The sequence below is a fragment of the Rattus norvegicus genome, chromosome 14 (genome assembly GCF_021556685.1).
Source record: "Rattus norvegicus strain SHRSP/BbbUtx chromosome 14, alternate assembly SHRSP_T2T, whole genome shotgun sequence".
Classification (NCBI taxonomy): domain Eukaryota; kingdom Metazoa; phylum Chordata; class Mammalia; order Rodentia; family Muridae; genus Rattus; species Rattus norvegicus.
This window is the reverse complement of record NC_141547.1, coordinates 4,357,350-4,374,433: the sequence shown is the minus strand read 5'-3', so window position 1 is coordinate 4,374,433 and position 17,084 is coordinate 4,357,350. Positions and strand designations below refer to the sequence as shown.

Here is a 17,084-nt window from a genome sequence, read left to right as displayed (position 1 = left end):
TCCCATACTTGGGTGCTATCAGTTTGTTCTTGCTCATCCCCTCTTCTGTGACACCCTGTCCTGATGTTTTTTTCCATCCCATTCAGTTTTAAAGAATTAATTATTTTATTTATTTACATTCCAAATATTGCCCTCCCTCCCGGTCCCTCCCTCTGAGTTTCCTACCCCATCCCTACTCTACCAGCAGCTGACTGAGACAGATGCAGATACTTACAGCCAACCAATGGACTGAGGTCGGGGACCCCCATGCAGTGATTTTTTAGACAATGAAACTTCCTAATGCCTAAACTGGTAAGTCAGTTCTCTCTCTCTCTCTCTCTCTCTCTCTCTCTCTCTCTCTCTCTCTCTCTGTCTCTGTCTCTGTCTCTGTCTCTGTCTCTGTCTCTGTCTCTCTGTCTCTCTGTCTCTCTCTCTCTCTCTCTCTCTCTCTCTGTGTGTGTGTGTGTGTGTTTTCTTCAGTTGTTCTCTACCTTATTTCTTGAGATTAGTTCTCTCACTGAACTTAGAGCACACTGATTGGCCAGACTCCAGCCAGAAAACTCCAAGGACCATCCTGTATTTGTCTTCCCAGAACTGGGATTGCAGCCCACTTTTCTGTTTCTGGCCAAACTCAGAATTTCATGCTTTCCTGGTGGGATCTTTACTGACAGATCTATGCTCCCATCACAGTTTAAACTGAAAAAGAAAGCAAAAAAGAAAGAAAGAAAAAAAAGAAAGGAAAGAAAGAAAGAGAGAGAGAGAAAGAAAAGAAAAGAAAGAAAAGAAGAAAAATAGAAAAGCTTACTTGGCAATGACAGTAATGAGGTTTCCTTTTGATAACACCATCCCTTCTAAAGAACGGTTTGCTTAGGCACCAGTTATGAAACACATGAAGGGTTGGTCCATAACTAGCATAGTAGTAATTTGGTTTTCCATGTATTTATTATAGGCTGAGTGACATAATGCCTAATTTTTCCAGCGATCAGCAGCCCAGTTTACTAAGGCAGCATCTTGCTTATCAGACACTTGACAAGGCCATGCAAGCACTGATGCCCTTCTCTGTGTGTTTTAAATGATTGTGCATGTTAAAGCCTGGCATGAAATTTGACCATTTGTTTAAAGTCATATTTGTGTGGTAAAATATTTAATTCTTCTGAAGTATTCAAGTATCTTCTAAAATACCACTTAGCAAATTCATTTCTTAAAAAAAGAAAAAAAAAGTTAGACTGTAAGGAGATCTTGCTTCCTCCAAATCTAATTGTCTAGTTACTTCATTTGCCAGGCTAATCTGGAAATTTGATTTTTTTTTCTACTTAATTGTGAAGTCCATTTATGATTTACTTCTGGAGGTTATCTAATATATATATATATATATATATATATATGTATATATATATATGTATATATAAAATATAAAATTAGGCGTCCTATTCTCTGTGTTGGGCTTTTACCAATGAATGTTTTCAAATTAATATCCCTGAAATGTGTTCTCTGAGGTAGTTTTCCATTATTCCATTGCTCAATTCCTTTTAACTACATGTACTATCCAGTCTACATTCTTTTCTGCTTGTGAAAATCTTTGTTAATTCCCAAAGTGCTCCTCAGACAATAATTACTCAGATATCTGTTATGCTCGGGGCTTGGATTATATTCTCAAATTTTATTATCTTGATATTTGGGACTTTATTTAATATTTGATCCTAGTTTTCCTTCATCCTTCTCTTCCTCATGCTTGTCTGAAAAACTCCAGTAGGCCCTGTCTGTTATCCTGAGTTCACCTTGACTCTCTGCTCTGATTTTGTTTGTGTCCTTCATGGTGTGCCACCCCCCAACCCCCAGTCTTTCAGCAGACTGCCCTGATTCTCTGCTGCTTTTCTCTTCACCCCAAGCTATGCACCTTGCAGATCCTATTACCCCTTACCCAATATTGTATCAATTCCTTCGTTTTCTTATATTGTGTCTTCTTTCACCAAAGCACAAACTCCTTCTGAGGACTGGGTTTAAGCTTAGGCTGTCCCATCCCCATCATCACCCCATCATCCACATCATTACACTCAGAGGCTCAGTCGTGATTTGTTCTCATGCAGTTGTCAGAGTTCATGCAAGATATGATATTCCTTCCCCTTCTCTTGGTGGCTGTTTGGGGGCCCCTTTTTTCTACCTGCCTGTCCTTAGCCAGCAGTGACTCCATGGTGGCATTTTCTGAATGGCTAAAGTTCCACAATAAAAACAGATTGTGTCAAATATAAATAGGAAAATATTGTTTACTAGGGGTGGGGAAAAAAAGTCAATTTCTGAGGTCTTTCTACCTTTTGGATTTGGCTGCTAAAAAACAGCCTAAGAAAGGGCTATCTTTCTTAGCAGAGATTCATCTACTATACGGAAAGGAGAAACTTCAGTCACCAGCAGTAAACCATGGGAGGCTAGATGTTCCTCTCAGCCAGAAGAAAGCCATGCCCCCATTTAAAAGTCATGTATTAAACTTTCAAATAGGGAATGTGACTTCTGTCTCATGGAAAACCCTGAAAACTAAAATTCTGAAAGAGAACATGGTCTCTTCCCTAATGAAGCCATGGAGTCCTGAGCTCTGGAGCAGAAAGCAGACCTGTGCAGCAGGCTGTCTTGTCACCATCTTGACAGCTGGACCTCTGATTCCCTTAGTCTTCATGAGCAGCTTCCTGTGCTCCCACCTGGCCCAGAGTCTTTGAGTTGAGGCTGAGCCACTCCCCTCCTTTCTCTATTGACAGGAGGTCCAGTGGGTCTCTGTTCTCTGTGGGCTGGGACTGTCTTCGTGGGCGGGGACCTTCAAATGTCATGTGGAATGTGGGAAATTGAAGGTGAAATGGTGGAAAGATAAGCCTTGGGTTGTGTTCAAGTCAGGAAATCTAATTTTAACTCTTTTATCTACTCATTAATATGCAATGGCTACTTTTACATACCTGACCAGACCTCAGAGCTTATTGCTGGTGGGAGGAAAAATCCCTTAATGGAGTGACTAGTTATAGGATAATAGGGGCTATGAAAGGAAAGGGTGGAGAGCTACAAGAGACTATGGTGATTGATCAGGTGTCAGAGGAAGCAGCCCTATGGAAATTCATATGTAAGTCATTGACTTGGAGCACTGGGACTTAATTGACGGTCTTGCTTACTCCCTGAAGGTGAGTTTGACCTTCCAAGAGAACTTGTGGACACTTTTTCAAGGGAATAGCCATTTTGAATAAGAACTAACCCCCTATAGGAAGGAGGCTTTCTATGCAGCCTGTGCTGTGTATAGTACAGTAAACAATGTATATTTGGTCTTGGAACCAGTAGAATGCACATATACATATGCCTACCCACACACACACTCAAACAACACATATACACATACATATGCACACATGTATGCTCACAGACATACATGCACACACACATACATGCACACATATGTAGCTCAGTACTTTGCCTGCTCCAGGGTTGTATCCTCTTTAATGAACTGTTACTAATAACTGAATCGTCCTGAGTTTTGGGAGTCACATGACAGTTACCAAACTTGAGGAGGGCACCAGACAAGGCAGACATAGGGGTAGCAGGGACACCATCAGAAGCAGAGCCCTTGAGAAGTAAGATGCCTACTCTGGGAAGGCAATGTAGAACAGGGCTGGATCATAGCATAGTCCAAGTGCTCCAAGTCTCTTAACAGCAGGGCAAGCTGATAGAGAACCCTTTTACTCTAAACACACACCAAATGTTTTTGCTGTGCCAACAGAGAAGTCAGTGGCAGTAGGGTTAGGCCACTAGATGCCCCACTCACCAGATTGGAAACGAGTCAAACTCAAGACAAAAGTGGAGATTGGCTCTGAAATATGCGTGACATAAAACTTGCTCTTTCAAAGCTGACCTGTTTCTTGTGGCTCTTGTCCAATGATTCACTTCCTACACTTCCCAGGAAAGAGAAGCTGATGAAATCAGTGTCTTGGCTCCCAGGAGTGTTGTGGAAAGTCTCTTCTGGCTTCAAAAGGTAGTAGACAAGCTGGACTACTAGCTAGGTATTATGGGTATTCATTCTCTTTGCCTGCTATCCACCCACTCTTCTGTCTCTTGACATTGATCCCCTGACATTACACGGTAGATTTGACAAAGAACTTTCTCCTCAGGTGCCTATATAACCACACTGAACTTTTTTCTCTTTTGCCTGTAATCCTGGGCCTCTGGGCCTTTTTCATAGGACATCTGTGGCAACATTTGCTGTTCTGTTTCCTTGGAACCAAAGCTCTGTAAACAGTTCTGTGGCCTGAGTTGTGTAGTTTCCATCTACTGTGCAGGGCCATCTTCTCTTAGCCAGGCATCAACATAGCTGCTTTGCCTCACTGGCGATCTCTCTACACTTGCCGCCGGAGTGATTTCAGAGATGTTTGTTTAACCATTATTCTCAGCTCTGAGGCAAGTAAGACAGAATGTGAAAGCTGAAATGGAGGATCAGAGTGAGGCCTATGCAGATGGCAGTGGAGGCTGGCTTGGGATGTACCCCATGACACATGCTCCATACTGCAATCATGGGAAGCTAGCATCTAGTGAGGGAGGTAGACATGCAAAAGAGAGATCCAACTGAGCCAGGACACTTAGCCCTAAACTTAGAAGAAAAAAATCAAAATTTATAAATAAAAATTGAGCAGTCTGCTTTTGCCCTTAGAGGCTCTGGAAATATGTAGGAAATATGACCATCCTGTGTTACCCAGAAATGGCTGTATGACTGTGACCCGGTGAAAGAGATGCTTGTAGACTCTGCAGACAAGCAGGCTTCAAATATTCTGGTCCAAAGTGTATTACAGTATGTGTTCAGGCCACAATAAAGTGTGAGGCAGTCATATCCCAACTGGTGAGAAGCACTGAGTGGCCCAGAGGACCTATTCAAGCTCTTTTTGAATGACCCAAGATCATAGTGATCATAGAATACATAATCCAGTCTGCCTAGGAAGTAGATTCTACCAGCTGGTAAATGGAGAGCCTCACAGCTAGAAAGGTGTTATCTGACTGACTTGTCAAAATCTCTTGATGCTGGCTTTCAGTGTGGCACATTAGAAGCCTGGTATTGACATGGTCATGGCCATTCAGGATCCTAGTGCTTGGCTGGAGAGATGGATCAGTGGTTAAGACCACTGGCTGCTTTTCCAAAGGCCATGGGTTCAATTCCACGCTCCCACAATGGTGGCTTATAACTATATGTAACTCCAGTACTGCAGGATCTGATGCCCTCTTCTGACTTCCACAGACACTGGCCACCCATGTCTTACACAGACATACATGTAGGCAAAACACCCATACACACACACACACACACAGAGAGAGAGAGAGAGAGAGAGAGAGAGAGAGAGAGAGAGAGAGAGAGGTGAGCATATGAGCAACAGAAAGAAATCTTAAGTATTTTCTGAATAAATTTGCAGAATCATGTTATCTTGCTTAACCATATTCAAAGTAAAGGTTACAAATAACCTGATGATTGAAAATTTCAGTGTTGCTTATAGTAACATATACACCATGGATGAAGCAAGTTTGGTATATTTAAAATATTTTCATGTTATGTTTTTTTCTGGGACATTGAGGCTGACTGCATTTGATTTCTGTGATCCTTTTGTGTTTATTGCAATGAAAATTGTTTTCTTACTCTACGTGACTATTTTTGGTAAAATATAAAAAATGTAACACTTATTTTAGCTATTTGTAAGTGTAAAATTCAGTGACTTTAAGCACATCATATTGAGTCATCTTGGTAAATTGTTTTTGTATGTGTGGGTTGCTTGTAGATTTATAGATGCGTGTTGGAGACCAGAGGCTGATGTCCACTGACTTCCTCCATTACTTTATCTTTTATCTTTGGAGATAGAGTTTTCCACTGAACCTGGAACTTTGCAGTTCAGCTAGCCTGCCTGGCTGAGTTCGAGGGAGCCTCCTCTGTATTGCATGGCACTGGGACTATGGATGTGTGCAGGGGATCTGGGCTCAGCCCCTTGTCCCTGCATCTTATCAATTTAGCCATCTCCTCAGACCCTGATGATAGATAGGGTTATGGTTTGGTATTTTGTTTTGTTTCGTTTTGTCTTCATTGATGATAGACCTTTAATGCATCCCTTTGCCTAGGTGACACTGCCATGTCTGGCTTGTCAGCAACAAGAATTTTGCCTGGTTTTTTTTAAATCTTTTTTTTTAATTTATTATGTATACATCATACAGCTTTCTGCCTGCATGTATTCCTGCAGGCCAGAAGAGAGCACCAGATCTGATTATAGATGGTTGTGAGCCACCATGTGGTTGCTGGGAATTGAACTCAGGACCTCTGGAAGAGCAGACAGTGCTCTTAACCTCTGAGCCATCTCTCCAGCCCAGAATTTTGCCTGTTAAGACAGACATTAAATGGCTTGTACCAGTTATTGCTTCAAATGTTACAGCACAGTTTGTTGTTTTTGTTTCTCCTTCATAACATCCTGGTCCATGTAATAAATATCTGAGAAAAGGTATCTTTATACTCCACATTTTGGGATAACTGTCATCAAATTGCAAGTCTGTCATTAAAGTTTCTTAACTTGGGTGGAAAACCAGACTCCCCAGTGTAAAGACTGATTGGTCAGAAGGTACATGAGGCCATCCTTTTAACAGATTGGTTTGTTATAAAGCTACCATTGTGTTAATAAGTTACTATGTTGGGTGTTACTTTGCATCCATCCCTGTGTTAAGCATCTGAGTGAAAGTTGCCTTACTGAGCTGTTAAAACATTTCCATTTGGTAAAAAGCCATCTCTATATACTATAAACAGTGATGATCTGTTTTGTAGATTAGACAGTTGACACAGCTTGTGATCCAGCCAATAGAAATGGATGTCAAACCACCACCTTAGCCATTCCACTTCCTTTCCTAAGTGTTCTTCAAGGTTTTAGATGAAGAAGCAGGCGTGTGATGCTCCTTTATCAGACCATAGAAAACTCATATTTAAATGCATGGTACTACATTACTTTAACTGCATCTTTTTTTGTCTTTTTTTAAAGATTTATTTATTATATAAGTACGCTGAGGCTATCTTCAGACACACCAGAAGAGGGCATCAGATCTCATTACAGATGGTTGTGAGCTACCATGTAGTTGCTGGGATTTGAACTCAGGACCTTTGGAAGAGCAGCCAGTGCTCTTAACCAATGAGCCATCTCTCCACCCCCTTTAACTGCATCTTAATAGATATACCAGGCACCAAAGCCCTGCACACATTATCATTTCAGTGACAGTTACATGTGGGTTATTCACCTTGTCATTAGAGAAGAGGTTTTCTTGGTATGAGGTTGTGTAGGCAGGATGCATTCTCGCTCTGACTATCTGTTATGTCAAACCTAATTACTTAATAGGTGGACAGAAAGGGCGAGGAAGCTCCTACTGTCCAGTTCTTATTAGATGAAATACTGAGCCATGGACCAGGAAAAACCATGTAGATCTCATTTGTTAAGTGGTTCCTGTTCTTTTGTAAAAGTTCTGTTGTAGAGTGCCCAGAGCGAGATGTCACATTCTATGTAGCACTCTCTGACAGCGCTTCTGTGGAGGCCACGAGGCAGATGTTCTCAGAGCTGGTGTGAATTCTGGATTGCTTTTGAACTTCACCAGCTTTCTGTGATGCAGTTTAATAGTGGTTAAGTGGCATAACTGCCCATTTGGAAAAGTTGGGTAGCCAGGTGCTCATTTTGATGCTAATTGCGGGCTCAGTGGGTAGGATGCTCCATCCTCAGCACCACACACAGGGCTTGTCAGATTCTATAATTCTAGCCCTCAGAGGTTGGGCAGGAAAATCAGGAGTTCAAGGTCAGCCTTGGCTATCTGTTAAGGTTGAGACCCTTTAAGACTATATGAGACCCTGCCTCAAAACAAAAAAGAATTGTGTAACTTTGTGTTTTGTGGTCACTTACCCACAAGTGAACACCGAGCCCCTTTGTATTACCACCGTAAGCCCATGAAGCTTTGTTTTACTACCTCAGGCTTATTGCAGTTTATGACAAATGATGTTTGTCATCCCTTCGAGCATGACATAGCAGACACAGCCTTCCTCTCAGTGATCATCACAAGTAATCTTTTCCAAGAGACTAAAACTATCCCAAGGACATGTGGCATTGTAAGCTGAATCTTAGTTCATAGGGTTGTAAAATTACAATATTTAGGAACAAAGAGTGTTTGCCGGCCCTTCCCTCCCAGAAAGCATGGTCTTGGAGGAAGAAGCCAGGCTAAGAATTGAGCCCAGCTTAGCATGACAGACAGCACTGTGGCCTGGGTGACAGTGTGCCTGCACTTCACCTCAACATTTTCCTCCTTACGTCATAAGGTCAGTTCGTGCAAAAGAATAATCATGAAATCCTAATCCATACGATGTTAAGGTCATTTAGGAACACTGTGGCATTTGTCCAGTGGCCCATCACTGATTTAAGATGATTTGCAGTCATCATAATGCAGCCAGTCATGCTGAGATTCATGAGTCACCCAGACTCGTGAGACATCATGTTTAGTAGGGAGCTTTGCAAGCATGCTTCCTGGAGGCAAGGTTTCGCCTCTGCCTCTGATGACTACACTTACTGTGGTGGGATGAAAACGCCTCGGTCCTGTCATGACCTACCCCTTTCTTTCTCTGCTTCATGCAGTGTATGCCCAGCCCCTGCTCATATATCTTTCTGAGAGCTGAGCCATCTCCATACTCTTGGTTCCTGACTGGGTAATAAAATCTAGTCACACGAGTTATGACTCTAAATGCCCATGTGCAGTAAGGCCAGCCTCAGCGCCACACAAGGTTACCTAAGCACTTGTCTCTCAGGCAGGTAACTTCAAGGCCACTTACAATGACTTCATTTTAAATTTTTATTTTATATGTCTGAGTTTTCTGCCTGCATGTTTGTCTGTATACTCCTTGTATGCAGAGGCCAGAAGAGGACAGCTGATCCCTTTGAAATGGAATTATAGCTATGAATTGTGATGTGTGTGCTGGGAATTGAACCCAGGTCCACTAGAGAAGCAGCTGGTGTTATTAGCCACTGAATAGTCTCTCCAGTCCACATTTTAAAAGGAGTAGCTAAGAGCTGAGTGGGAATAAAGTAGCAAAGAAGCCCCTTTAACCCTACCCCCATCAGCTCTCAGAGTCCCAACTGACTGGAAGGAAATCACAGCCATAGTCCAAATCTTCCTTGCAGGTTTTATCAGTACTCCTTCATCTAGTCATTGATATTACTCTGGGAGAGATCTCTGGGAGAGATCTCTGGGGTACAGGTAAACAAGAGATTTGGTTGCATCAGTTCATGAAGAACTTGAGGCATTAGCTTAACATGTACACCATCAAGCAGTGTAAGAGAAATATTTGCATGTCCCAGGAAGACACAGTAGAGCCAAGAAGTTATCCAATGAGGTCAGTGCAGCTTCCAGAGATGATGCCATGGGACCTCAAGGCAGGACAGGCGTTAGTTTGTAGACCAACAGTAGCCTCTCACTCAGAGGTCCACCTGCCCCTGCCTCCTCAGTGCTGAGATTAAAGAGTACGTCATCATCATCATGATGCCCATCTGGGATCTCTCTTTTTAAATCTTTGCTTTGGAGCCTTTCAAGTCAATGATGTGGGAGTCTGAATTTACATAATCAGAACCTAAAATATAAATTGCACAAGAGAGAGTGTGGTGGTATGATTCCTGCCGTCACTGGGATGCAATGTGCATAGTGATGTCATAGGATTGTGTTTTAGATCCACGGAGATGGTGAGCTTTGGGCTGGGGATGTACCTCAGTGGTAGAGCCCTTGCCTAGCATGGCCAAAGCCTTGAGTTTGGCCCCCCACCATTACGAAAACAAAAGAGAGGTTCTTGACTCTTTTTTTTTGTTTTTTTTGTTTTTGTTTTTTTTTTTTTGGTGCTCTGTTTTTCATCTTTTCTTTTGCATCTGTCACTACAAGACAAACTCAAATGCAAGAAAGCCAATGTGTTTCGATCCCAGAACTGTGTCTCTGCTCCTTGTTCTTCTACACAGGAGCGACCAGTCAGTGCCATCCCTACTGACCAGGAGCAAAAGCACAGACTCCTCCTCTTCTACAGTCAGAGCCTTGGGGCTTTTTGTTTCTCTATCAAAGAGCTCACCCTTAATCCTCAGTCACTTGGGAAAATAAGTATTTTCTCTACATCCCTTCTATGTCCCTTTTGGAAGGCAGAAGAGAACATTCAGTCTCAGCCCCGCTGGTTTCCACCTCTACCAGAGCCCATTCTTAGGCTGTCTCAGAGCTGAGTTTTTAAGTTAAAATAGATGAATGTGTCCCGCCTCTGCCTGGGAGTGGTAGAGATGAAGCTAGCTTGGGAACCCATTAGCATATCGAGTTGGATCACAGAGACACTGCCTCGCAGCTGGCCTGTCAGAATTACCACTTCGGTCTTTGTCCCACTTCGGTTTTTTTATCCTGCCCAAAGTGTATGATTTGTTCTATTCCGAGCAGCAAGGCCATTTAGGATTTTCACAATTCATTCTCCCAGCTCAGTACTTTTATGTTCTGCTGAGGAGGAGAAAAGAAGGTAACTTCAGCTACCATTCCCAAAACCAGCCTGAATGATTCGCTTGGCCTAGATTTAGAGACTGAGCCTCAGCGCTGTTGACAGCAATGGCTTCGCCGCGAGATGACAAGTAGTCTTCCTGAGAGCCTCCACTGAGTTCTACACCTGTTTCTTTCAACAGGATACACCTCTGGTTTGGGTGACAGGGAGGAATGAGGCCTGTTAAATTCACAGGATAGGTTTGTTCAAGCCAACGTCAACAGTAGGCACAGTCAAGCAACAGCAAGGTTTTTTTTTTTTTTTCATGTGTGGAATGAGAGAAGGTTTTGTTTTATTAATGTGGTTTCTGTGTTAATTCCTAATCTGTTCAGAAATCAACTGATATACTGCTTACCAGAAAGATTACTGGTTTAATTGGTAGGGTGTATGTTGATTGACATTACATATAAGAGACTAAACATTTCATTTTGGCCCAGGACTCTACTCTAGAACTCTACACAGAAGAGTAGTGTGGACAAGGCTGAAGAAAAGGATGTAGCTCAATGGTAGAATGCTTGATTAGGATGCACAGATTCTAGGTTCAATTCTCAAAGGGGAAGAGAGAGGGGAGGGAGACGATATGAGACTAGTTTAGAAATGTTTGTAGCATTACTGCTAATAATCAGAGAATGGCTTTTAAGACTGTTTACAATGCTTTTATCAAAAATAATGACTAGAGACTTTATTGCATGAAAAATCCCATAAGATTCCAAAGGAGACCTTGAAATTATGCCAAGCAATTTTATAGTGGCATCTCTGTCCGTGGCAGGCCAGAAGCAACAAAATAACAAAACTCGATAGAAATACAAACTGAAATATTTACTTTTTCTCCATGTTTCTGTCCTTAAGAAATATCAATATCTTTATTTGTAGAAGATGGGGGAAAGTTAAAAAGACAGAGCGGTAGTATGGGTATGTGCCTCAGATACAATGTTTCATTCTTTGTTAAAATGCCTTTTGTGACTTACTGCTGTGGTTAGACTGTGCTTTGATTGTCTCCCCAAGTGTCAGCTAGTCTTTTGCTGAGAGGTCAGAGGACTGTCTCTGACTCATGCTTTTTGAAAATTGTATTTTGCTTTTCACAAAAATTTTAGGTATGTTGTGAGTTTGAAAACCATGTAAGGGGGAAATGATCTTGTAGTCCTAGGATGCATAAAATATAACAATGTGCTTGTGATTTCTCTTCAGGCATTCCGCAGATCAAAACGAATCGCAGTTTCCGGTTGACCAGAATTCATAGGGTAAGCTGAACATTTTCAGTGGTGAACACATGGCAAAGATTATTACAATTTAGTTGGTAGCTTGGGGCAGAAAAGAATACAGAAAACGATTGCCATACTTACAGATGTTTTGAGTAAAATCGCTTTGATATTTTTAGATAGATTAAGCAGAAATTTAAATCTGTGTTATTTTAAAGTGTCATCTTCCCACCCTCTGTGGGTTCTGTAAGCAGAAATATGTGTGTTTAATTGATTCCTGTTTCATTTTGTTTAAACGCTAAAGACTGTTGGAATATAATAATCTGTGAGAGATTGCCTGCCTATTTGATCTGCATGTTATCCTTTTTGTTGTGCCATTGGTTGATTGGTTATGAGACAGAGTCTCCTGGGTGGCAGACTGATTTTAAACTCAACTATGTGGCTAAGGAAGACCTTGAACCTCTAACCTTCCTGACTCTACCTTTCAAGTGCCAAGATTCCAGATATCACCATGCCTTTTTGTGCTCTATGCCTTCTGAGTAGATTCCATACCAAGTGGGCTCCATTCTCAGCTCCCAAGGTTGACTCACATAACCCATCTGCCAGGTTTCTATATGATAACTGTACCTTTCTTGAATGAGCAAGTCAGAAGTGTTAGCTCTTTGGCACAGAATTTGACTTACTGTGCTGGGCGGGCACTAAAGTCACCTACTGACTCTGGAGTGGAATACTACCTGCCTTAAAAATGTTGCCCGTCTTCATGGTTTAGGAGACTTGGTGGTAAGGCAGTGAGCATTCTGTGACATTTCACACCAACCATTCACAAATCAGCATTCTTATCCAGACTGTAATTCAGTTCTCAGAATCCCAGCTTGAATTGTCTGTGCGTGGATGTTTGAAGCAACCTTGTAAAGATGGCTGGCATATACTGCACTGTTTTCTGATGCTTGCTTATCACCGGCAAGTTACTGACTCCTTCGTTCCTTCCTTCCTTTCCTTTTTTAAAAAGTTATATATCCTTTTAATTGTTTAAATTTATGTTTATTTATTTTATATATGTGAGTACACTGTCCCTGTTTTCAGACACACAAGAAGAGGGCATCAGATCCCATTACAGAGCCACCCTATGATTGCTGGGAATTGAACTCAGGACCTCTAGAAGAGCAGTCCATGATCTTAACCACCAAGCCATCTCTCCAGCCCTTTAAATTCTTTTATGTTTATTGGTGTTAGAACTCTTTCAAAGATAAAAATCCATTGACATGGACATGTGCTTCCACACTAATCTGTTGAGCTGAGCAAGTCTTTAAAAGCTAGCAGAGTTTGCACTCAGTTGCTCCTGACTCTGGTGGTCTCTCCGTTGTTTCTGAGTTGTCCCATATCCAAACTCTGTGCCTTGGCTGCAGGCCTGCTGTCGTTCTCCTTGCCCTGGGCTCCTGGCTTTAGTCAGAGTGCACCCTTTCTGATCCTCAAACCTCTGGAGCTTATGGCTCAGCTGACTGCTGACTCTATCTTAATCTCTCTTTTAATGACTATCCTCCAACCAGCCATCCTTCTTGAGGCTTATAGTCCTCACAGTGCCTTAGAGTTTTCACAGTGCCTTTGATCTTACCAGGGCTGTGTGCTTGGTGACTGTTTCTTCTCTTCCTACACTGAGGATTGAACCTGGGGCTTTGTACATGCTGGGCAAACATTCTTCCACTGGGATTCTTTCATAGCTCATTGTCTGTCTCGTCCGCCTCTATTCCCCTAAGACTTAGACGTGTTGGCACATGGCGGGCACTGTAAGCATTTGGAGTGTGAGTAGGCCCAGCTCTGAGCTTTCTTCGGTGCTGCTGTGCAGGAATGCCCTTCCACTCCCTTTATGCCTAAGAACATGAAGAGCTTATACAAGAGCCAATCACAGAGTTGACTAGGCCTATCCCATCTCAGAGATGGGAGAACACATCCCATCTATCACAGAGATCCTGGGAGAACAGAGATAGGACCGTTCTTACTCTGGCTCTGCTGTGCCTGCTCCCCGTCCTATGCAACATATGCAAATGGTAACATTAGAGAAAGGATTTAGATGAATGGTTACAAATTGGTCTACCCCCAATCATTAATTGGTCTATCCCAGATCACTAGTTGATCTATCCCAGATCACTAATTGGTCTATCCCAGATCACTAATTGGTCTATCCCAGTTCTAAAATCTCTCATTTTTATGCTTTAGAAAGAATTGTAAATGTTTCCTTAAGTAAATTTGCAGCTCTGTGTGTCTAAGGAAGACTATTAACGGTGTTTCCAAGCTTATCCCTGGGCTATAACCCAGATACTAGTGTCTGTGGAGAAACAACTGAACAGCTCTGAATGGTTTTCTTATTTATTCCATAAAGAGTAGGCTCTGGTTTCTACAGTCCCCGTGACTGCTCTGTAAAGAGTAGGCTTCGGTAGGAGAATGAGATTCCTACAGATGCTTGCAGTCCTCTGCATGGGAAACTGAGGGGGTGGGGGTGTGAGTTACAAGAGACTGTGGAGGGCCTGGGTGTGGCCCCTTTTATCACTGACTATTATTATTAAGAATATTATTAAGAATATTGTGGGGTGGGGTTGGGGATTTGGCTCAGTGGTAGAGCGCTTGCCTAGTAAGCGCAAGGCCCTGGGTTTGGTCCCAAGCTCTGAAAAAAAGAAAAGAAAAGAAAAAAGAAGAATATTGTGGGGTTTGGGGGAGTCGGTCAGGAAAGTATTTTTTTAAATACTGAGATGTGATGAAGGATTTGAGCTTGCCTTCTTACTTATGCTATCTCTGTAAGAATTATTCCCCGACCAGTAACTTATACTTCCAATAATACAGCTCCACTTCCTGTCATTTCAAATGTGTTTTAGAGTCCGTGTGGTTGCACACAGTTATCACCTCAACATTCATGAAATTGAGGCAGGGGGAGCACAAGACCTAGGTTAGCCTGGGCTACATAACAAACTCCCATCTAAAATCTCCAAGGCCAAAACCCAGTGTATTGTTTTAGATTCAGAGGGGATAGTAGAGTATCCTACTAAAAGCACTGATGGTTGACATTTCTAAAACAGAGCATTATCATCTAGATTTAATACAGGATGTACTCTGTAGCTTGTCGAAACAGATTAAAGCAACATCCTTTAACCTTCAGGGCAGCCTAGAACTGGCTGTGGTGGAGTGCTGTAATCTCAGCACAAAGTTAGGCAGATCGAAGCCAGCATAGTCTCCACAGTGAGTTCCAGGCCAGCCAAAGCTACGTGATGAGATCCTGTCACAAAAATAACAAACCAAATATGCCCCCACGTTCATTGGGATTTTGATTTAATTTATTGGTTCCTTACCTTTCTCCTGGGGCTTCCACTGAGTAAAGTGATTTTTACCTAAAACATTACTTATGACGGCTTAACAAACTAGGGAGTTGCCAAATGAGTTTCCTGTCTCCCTTTGCTTTTTCTGTTGTTTGACTGATAACAGCTTCCTTCCCCAAAACTCATAGACTTTCCCGATCCGACCACCCCTCCACACCTGTACAACAGTTCTGTTCTGCGCTTGCCCACGTAAAATGATTCCTCTCAAAGAATCCTTGTCTCAGGCCCAGTTCCCTCCTTGGACAGTCACGGCGTACCACACTGGATTAAGGCCCAGTTACTGTTCGGGGGCTGACATCATCACCAAGGTGGAACCTTATGTGACATAGATAGAGCATCAGAATCTTACCCAAGCATTTCTTCTCAGACATTTCTTCTCAGTCGGTCAGCTTAAAGTCTTGGTCATTGGGAAGGTCTCAGTCAAACGCCCAGGTTGGCCCAAGTGCAGCCCAGTGACCGGGACACTTCATCCCTGCATCCCAAGAGACACTTTGTGGAACAGAACTGCTCACTGTTTGAAAGAATTGTGAGAGACGATGAAATGTTTATTTTAGATACCGAGATCTGGTGGTTTGTTTGTTTCGTTTTTGTATTTGACAGACCAGTGAACAATGGCAGAAACCGGTGTCTTGATGCGAGGCGCTTCCGTAGTGAAATAAGTGAAAGGGACACAGCACCACGCCAGCAGAGAAGACCTTTAAGCTCAGGGAAGATACAGTCTTCCTTGTAGTTGAGTACCAGTGAGGGCGCTGTTACTGGGGGATGTAGAACGCCTCCCTCTTTTATATGGATGGAAAGTCCAACAAACCATCACCAATGTGGAACACGAGAATCGGCTGATGGGCTGCAGGTGGGAGCTTGTAGGCAGGTTTTCAGCAGAGCACTGGAGGCTCCTTCTATAGCCACAGCAATCCAAGTGTTGGGAGATGGACGGATTAAGGAATGTTCAGGTTCTAATCAGGCTTTAGAAGAAATATTCCAGTTTAAAATTGTCTGGGATCCTAGAAGAAATGGTCTCAGGTCCAAACACCAGACGAAGGACCCCACTGTCGGTAGCACTCAGTTTCACAAGAAAAGTAAGCAAGCACGTGTGTAAGACCCTCCCTCAGTCACAGTAACCTCAAGCCTCAACTTGATGCCATGGTGGGTGAAACTTATGCAGGAGGGTTAGTGTCCTAGGTTTCATTGCTGTGAAGAGACATCATGACCACAGCAACTCTTATAAAGGACGACATTTGATTAGGGCCAGCTTACAGTTTCAGAGGCTCAGTCCATTGTCATCGGGGTGGGAAGCATGGCAGACACGGTGCTGGAGAAGGAACTGAGAGGTCTACATCTAGACCAGCAGGCATCGGAAGGAGACTGTGTCACACTGGGCATAGCTTGAGTATAGGAGACCTCAAAGCCCACCTCCAGGGAGAACCTATCAACGAGGCCACACCTTCTAATAGCGCCACTGCCTATGGCTAAGTATCCACACACATGAATCTATAGAGGCCATACCTGTTCAAACCACTACAGTTAGTATGCTTTCCATGTAAAAAAAGACATGTGAACCATTTATGTCCAGAAGATCGTTGGAGCATAGCTATGAATGTATAGCTACTGAGAGGTACAGCCAGCTTCCTTCCCCCTTCTGGGCTAGCCTTGGGATTACCTCAGTACGTGGTTTGTTTGAACAGCGAGCTGTACAGGTTCAAGTGTTGGAACCAGCTATCTTACAAGTGTCTGAGGACATTTTGGGCTGACCAAAACAGTAAAGGAAAAGGCCCATAAAATCTCAATAAATTGACCTTCCTAGGATTTGGGCCATAGATACACAAAATAGAGAACAGTTAGCTAAAACACCTCTACCCGTGTGCTGCTGAGCCCTCTCTCTCTGTCTGAATCGTGGTCGGGCTGCCTCCCAGGTACCATGACTGTGCACGTGACCCCACACACAAGCATCTGAATGTTTTCCCTGCATCTGGCTTCCACATA

The 17,084-nt window shown here is 42.8% G+C and overlaps 1 protein-coding gene across 11 annotated transcripts in view; it reads left to right on the top strand.

Moving 5' to 3' along the window:
- Window positions 1–17,084, top strand: part of Lrrc8b (leucine rich repeat containing 8 VRAC subunit B) — a 66,311-nt gene that overhangs the window by 32,229 nt on the left and 16,998 nt on the right. For 5 of the 11 annotated variants that reach the window (XR_015636572.1, XM_087582816.1, XM_087582815.1 and 2 more), the window contains 1 exon segment: window positions 11,729–11,781. The gene's annotated coding sequence lies outside the window, so the exon portion shown is untranslated. 11 annotated transcript variants of the gene reach the window in all.